Raw genomic sequence first — 7,567 nt, 5'->3', positions numbered from 1 at the left:
ATTATTGTTGTCGTTGAGTAAAAAGAAGGGGAAAAAACTCCACCTACACCGATAGCGCCAAGATAAATGAATAGTGTAATTCGGTATCAGGAACAAAACCTTTGATTTGTAACATCAAATGCAGCTTTTCTTTTCTCTTTTGTTTTTAAAGGAATTACACGTATAATATCTGACTTAAAATAGAATTTTAAGCAGTACTAACTTCTTTGAAATAACACCAGTTCTTGGTTCTAGCTCTAACACATTTTCAAAATCCCTTCCCTGAGGATTACTGCCGAACACACATAGGGCGCAGCAGGGTCATTGTGGTGTGAATTCTCTCTTGGGCTCTTCTCCACAAAAGGAAAAAAAAATCATCCATATATGACGAAATTCCACAGGTGATGTGAGGTGACTTTCTGGAAAAAGAACAAAGTGATATTAGAATTAAGTGGGAACAATAATCCACAAATTTAACCTTCTTGGATATTATCTTATTTGTCATAAATAACTTTTTTGAAATTCCCTTGTCGAATTCGCTGTTTGAAAGATCCTGCACATAAAAATAAAACTCCCAGTATCACCGCATAACACTAGTAAGTAGCATCTCTCAAAAATATAAAATTATCTTCGTACATATGAATATAAAATGTATTTGTCAGTATCCACAGGGCCAGTATGAAAAGTCTCTCTAGTCTGTCTATAGGAGGTAGAAATAGCTTGAAGAGCACTTTGAAAAGCAAGTAATTTGCTTAGTGTTTTACAGACAGAAAAACAACTGACTGAACTTTAATTTTTCTTTTGGAAGTTTTAGAGCCTTGCAGGCAGCTTTTGATACAGAATGTGATGGTGACCTTTTATTCTCAAATTAGTAATTTATTTTTAACCAATCATTATATGGTAAACATTTAACAAATATATACAGATTCCTCAGAAGTGTGCAGTAATTATTTTGTAAAATATGAATAAAAATGGAGCTCATTCTTATACAACTTATAAATATATTTGCAGTATTGAAATCTTTATGAGGGAGGGTTTTAAAAAGTTTAAATGGTCACATTAATAAATGTACAAAATTTCACAAGCATGGATCAATAAAAATTTCAACTGTGTGTTAAACATATTACAAAAGAGATGCCTGCCCCGAAAGAAAAATGAAAAGAAACCTCACTTAGGAAAATAAAAACAGACAAAGATCCAGGGTTCAACATTTTTTTCTTTAATGATTATTACCTATTTTTATGGCTTGTTATACCTAGACTTTTATTTAAAATTCCAAAAATGTGTGTGAGCTGGAAAAAAAATATTTGGAGTTGAGGACAACAGTTAATTGGTATTCAACAACTTCGGCGCTGTTTCTGTTTTCCGTACTACTACTTTTATATACTATACATCTTTCCAGAGAGCTCTGCTATTTTTGGTACAACAGACTGAAATTTATGGGCCCAAGATATATTCCAGACTATGTATATAACACCCTGGCTGAGAAAAACCCGAGGATATTCATTAGATTAAAAAAAATTCAAACTAGTATTATTATAGTTCCTGAACAATAAATATTTACAGATTTAAGGCAACAATTGAAATGAAGGGCCACATTTCAAGGTGTGTGTGTGTGTGTGTGTGTGTGTATCTTCAAATAAGTGATTTGTACAATTTAGGCACTATCCTATGGAGGTTATGTGATTTTTGTGTTCCTTCAATCATGATTTCACTTGTTGACCTCGTAAAGTCAGTTAATATTCTTGGCTCTTACTTAGCTTTTTCACTTGTGAAATCAGTGTCTTAGGCAAGATACTCACTAAATTTTTATATAGTCCTCAAAGTAGTGATTTCACTTAGTCTTACTTATGTATTAAAGAAAAAAACTTTTAAAGGTAGAATTTTATTTGTGAAAAAAAAATGAAATCAGGGAAACCTTCTTAACTGATTTGGATATAAATGAAATAAACTAGCAACTCCTAGTTGTAAAACCTCATTGTTAAGGTTTTCTTTTCTGAGAGTCCTGTTTCAGAAGTATGCATTCTATTAAACAAAGAAGGATACAGGTAACCTATTTTTTTCTCTTTCTTAGTTTGAAAAGGAAATAAAATACATTTCCAGTGTTTTGTTTACGTGAATTATAAAGAATATTTTCATAAACCAGGGGCAGAGGGTGCTTAGGAGATGGAGACACTATTAAATTTAATTGTTTAAGGATGTGGTTTGGGAAATGTAAACTAAATTTTGATCATATGCAAATGATGTAAGATATGCTTGCTATATGTATTAATGAACTGAAGGCTATACAAATCCCACTATGCAAAGTAACAAGAATAAGAGGAAAACACAAAGCTCCTGCACACTCTCCTCACTAGATCACTGTGAAGAGCTAAAATATTGAGTATATTATTCAATCCACAGGTTCTGCAGCTGTTGCTTTTTACTTACCTATCAGTAAACTGCACTTGACTAGACCAACTGATTGATTAATTAATTAACCCGACAAACATTAAAGATAAGTATAGTTATTGTTATGGAGACTATGGCATTTCAAAAATCAATTTCAAATTCTTTCTTCCCTCCAGGAATATAATAGGAGAGATATACACAGTCAAAATATAGAATAAAATATGGTATTTGTCGTAAGAGAAGCATAAACAAAATCAATTGAGAAATGTTTTTGGGTGTCACTTGCTGAATCAGAACATAATATCCTATCATGGATTTTTCCTTCTCTTTCCTTCATGCCCTCTTTTGCTCCTTATCCTCCTCTTTACCTCCCCCTCTTCTCTTCTTCTCTCCCGTGCTCTGGAACCTAAGGTGATATGAAATTTTCAAAAGACCTTTCTCAGGATGTTGGTAGTGGTGTTATGAGCTCACTGCCTGAATCCTTGCCAGGCCTTTGTCTTTTGGGGAAAGTTTTGTCCAAGTGCCCATCTGTAGTCAGCTAGCCTGGGCTCCCTTGATGGGCTTAAACTCTGTGAATGCTGGGCTCTGGGGCTGGTCAGAGCTTTTTAGCAACCAGGGTGTCCATTTTAATGGTTGAAGTGGGTCAGACTAAGCAGAGACCAAGTTCTGACAACTGCAGGAAAACACCTCAAAAGAGGACACTGATTGGTCACCAGGACATTTCTACTTCGCAGAACTGTACAGGATTTCTCTCTTTTCTATTATTTGTTTGATCTAAATACAGATTCCGTTGTCACTAACAAATATATCTTTTTCCTATTTTTATTATGGTTCTTTTGTTCATTTTTATTCCATTTTAAAATATTTACTATAAAAGTGTCAGCATATGACTAATTTTTCATGAATTTTTGATTTGTTCTGAAATATCAAGCCATGTGTCTTCCCTTTCCCTAAGATTGATGTGATTTTCTGGCAGTATTTTCCAAGGAAATTTTATGTCCACTTTATAGTATTGACAGTCACCCTACAAAACCGAGGAATAATTCATGTTTTCTGAAAAGGGTTGCATTCAGTTTCTTTAGAAGCTCTAAGTAGGGCTAACTGGTAACTAATCAAAGAATTAGAAATAACTGGTCAGTTTATATATTATTCAGATTCTTGGTTTTGTTTTTGTGTGTGTGTGTGTTTTTGTGGGTTTTTAATTTTTGTTGTTGTTGTTGTTGCTGTTCTTAGGGTCAGTTAGAAAGTGGTGCAACCCAAATCAGTATGATTTGTACTTGCTAGCTGTTTGGGTGAGTTGATTCAGGCAAGAGGGGTTGCAAAGTATGTTTGAGGACTTAGTTTTGTCATTTTCATATGTATTTTTAATCCTTTTTATAGAAAGTTTTATTTTGGGCAATTTCGAACATATACAAAAATAGAGAGAATAATGTAATAAATCTCTATCACCCAACTCGAGCATTTATCAACTCATAGTCAATTTAGTTTGTATTTCCATCTACTGTTCTCGCCCAGGATTATTCTGAAGCACATCCTAGATATCATATTATTTAATATGTAAATATTTGTTATTTAACTAATATGTAGTTAATGTTTGCTACAAAGCAGAGAGGCTCTTTCAAGGCAACTAGTATGTTTTTCTGAAACACTATTTGAGCTTTGGGTTGCTATTCTCAATCCTTTTAACAGTTTTGCTTCCAATACCAGAGTCTTTATTAGCCACTGGAATCAAGGAGCTCTGTAGTTATCAAGAGGAAAAGAATAATTCAGTTGATTATCATCATAATCAATGAAGATGGAAGCTTCAAGTGGGAAATCTCACAATTTCCAGAGTCTAGTACTCATAATGGAGTGAGAATAATTCACTCAAAAGTTTCTGATTTGGGAAAAATGTTATGAGTAGGAATTCCTTTTATTAAAAAAATCATATGAACTTGTACTGGTATGGAAAAATCATTGTACTTGAAAAACTATCACTTAAATGCATTTAGTTTCAGCTTTATACCACCCAAGGCAATCCCCCAATTATCAATATAATAATATGTATGAATATATGCACTGTGGTTTAAATGTATTGTTTCCTTATCTCATTAAGTTATATGAAACCATGTGTTGTAGTTGATTTTTCAAAAGAGAGTACTGATCTCTTAGAGCTCTGTGCTAAACTATTTATGGATGAAATGGTGTGATGTCTGGAATTTGCTTTAAATAACCTTGGATGAGGGGTGGGTATGAGTGCAAGACTTTTATTGCAGGGTGACGGGTACTTCAGATCATAATAATATTCTCTCTTCTTCTGTATATATTTAATTTTTTCTTAATAAACTAGCAAGAAGAAAAATATAAGAAGTCAGGAAGAACTCCACTAAAGTGTCTGTCTATCTATCTATCATCTATCTATCTATCTATCTATCTATCTATCTATCTATCATCTATCTATCTATCTATCTATCTATCATCTATCTATCTATCTATCTATCTATCTATCATCTATCTATCTATCTATCATCTATCTATCTATCTATCTATCTATCATCTATCTATCTATCTATCTATCTATCTATCATCTATCTATCTATCTATCTATCTATCTATCATCTATCTATCTATCTATCTATCTATCTATCTATTATCTATCTATCTATCTATCTATCTATCTATCTATCATCTATCTATCTATCTATCTATCATCTATCTATCTATCTATCTATCTATCTATCTATTATCTATCTATCTATCTATCTATCTATCTATCATCTATCTATTTATCTATCTATCATCTATCTATCTATCTATCTATCTATTATCTATCTATCTATCTATCTATCTATCTATCTATCATCTATCTATCTATCTATCTATCATCTATCTATCTATCTATCTATCTATCTATCTATCTATCTATTATCTATCTATCTATCATCTATCATCTATTTATCTATCAGCAGAGAAATCAAAGGTCTTTCGTTTAAAATTGTTTGGACTTTAAAATTAAAAAGGTGGAAGTTTACGTCCTTCATCCTGGCCTACCCAAGTGTGTACTTGGAGAAGACAATGAACCTCTTTCAACATTGGTTTTTACATATATAAAAATACTTCCTCTGGTTTAAATAAATGCTAATATTTTCCATATACCCCTATATATTAGATATCAATTCATAATACCTTGCCAGTAAAAATGTAGCTTAATAATTTAAACTTGCAGTTACTTGAATGTTTTTCATCTAAATGTTCCAACATCTATGGAAAGATCTGTTTGTTACTTTCTACCTGTGGTTGTTTTGTGCATTGATTATTGTAGAACCTCTCTTAGTATATGGGGAAAATAGTGATAGCTATAGATTTTAAAATGAGATTCTTGCTATAGCATAATGCTGTGCCATCTACCTTTCTGGTGGGAAATATAGACTCTTGAAGTTCAGGGTTAACTCCCGTCTTGTTCTTTCTCCTTCCATAACATATCTGCCCTTCAGACTTCATTTCTGGGCCATTCCTGATGGCGGTAGAAAACACAGCATCTTCATAATGTCACTCATTATGGAACTTGGAACTGAATTGGTTTCAGACTTGAATTTTTATAGTGGGCCTCTAGGCTTAGCCTATGCTGCCCTTCTCCATTTTCTAACCAGATCTAGAGTATTAGGGATAAGAATAAGTAAGCCCTTCAAAGTGCAAAATTGTCTTCCTCTCACCTGTCCTGCCCGCAGATTGGCTTTCTGTTATAGTTTTCTTCCATGTTCTGACGATGCTAGATTTTCCTGCCTGGGACCCAAATCTCCGCAAGGTTACAAACCAGCCTAGATAGACCATGAGCCTAGGGCATTAGAAGCATTCTAGTTCTTTCCTCCCTGCAGCTAGATCCTGGTCCATACATCTCCAGCCACAGTGGTTCTTATGACAGCACTCAGAAATGATGGTTTTTCTTATCACTGTGTTATGCCTGTTGTAACAGACCTTTGGTACTAAGCCAAGCTGTGGAAGCCATTCCTTGAACTGACTAACCATCCCCAGCCCAGCCTTTGCAGTCAGGGAAGCTCTCTCTGGACCAGTGTTTCTCAGAGAACTTGGGTCAGAATCATTTTTTTTTTTTTTAAGATTTTATTTATTTATTTGACAGAGACACTGTGGAAGAGAGAACACAAACAGGGTGAGGGGAAGAGGGAGACACAGATTCCCTGCTGAGCAGGGAGCTGGATGCAGGGCTCTATCCGGGACTCTAGGATCATGACCTGAGCCTAAGGCAGACACTTAACCGACTGAACCACCCAGGCACCCCTTGGGTCAGAATCATTTGGGGGATGTTCATACAAATTCATATTCCTGGGCTTCACTTCATGTCTAAGGAATGAGAATGTATGGGTTAGGGTGTTGATTGGGAACCTACATTTTAACAAAGTGAAGTTTGAAAGTCATTGACTAAAGCCCTAGATTGTGCCCTTGGATTTGAATTTTTCTCTGGGCCCGAAGTTTCCCTTCTCCTGCTTCTATTGCTGTGATTTTAAACTTCCTGGTGCCTGTGATTTCTAGAGTCTGAACTTTCGTAGAGATTCAAAAAACAAAAAGCAAACAACAACCACAACCTTGGACAGATTCTTCGCAAACAAGGCTGGTGGTCTCAAACATACTACTTGTGTTACCGCCATTACCCTGCTGTAATCGCTGTCTTCTTCTTGATCTAGCATTCGAGGAAGAATATGTACATGATATTAATAATGATAATGTGCATGAAAGTGCCTTTTAAAAAGTTAAAAAGCACCTTATAAATGCAATGTATTATTCAACAAACACTCAGTTAATGAACTCATAGTCTGTTTGGGGGCACTGTACAACTTGCCCCCTGAACATAGTACAAAGAAAATGAAGAACATATTTTCTGCTCAGGGGAAGCCCATAATGAGGATAACATGCACACATAATGTTACAGGAAAACAATTGGAAAGCAACATACCTGATTTATATCCCAAACATACTCTTTAGTGATATAATTCTGAGTGCCCTGGAAGATATAGGATAACTATGTGTTTATGTACCAACCATTGTATCTGTTGGTGTATCTATGACTCTATATATTCATCTTTATCAAATATCTGCTATTCATCATTCTATTTTTATCTATCTGCTTTATTTTTTATTTTTACCTATCTTTAAAGTAATTGTAATGTAGTTAGAATGTAAACCGCATGAGGGTAAGCATTTT

The sequence above is a fragment of the Ursus arctos genome, unplaced genomic scaffold (assembly GCF_023065955.2).
Source record: "Ursus arctos isolate Adak ecotype North America unplaced genomic scaffold, UrsArc2.0 scaffold_20, whole genome shotgun sequence".
NCBI lineage: Eukaryota > Metazoa > Chordata > Mammalia > Carnivora > Ursidae > Ursus > Ursus arctos.
The sequence above is the reverse complement of the archived record's forward strand: the minus strand, read 5'-3'. Positions refer to the sequence as shown.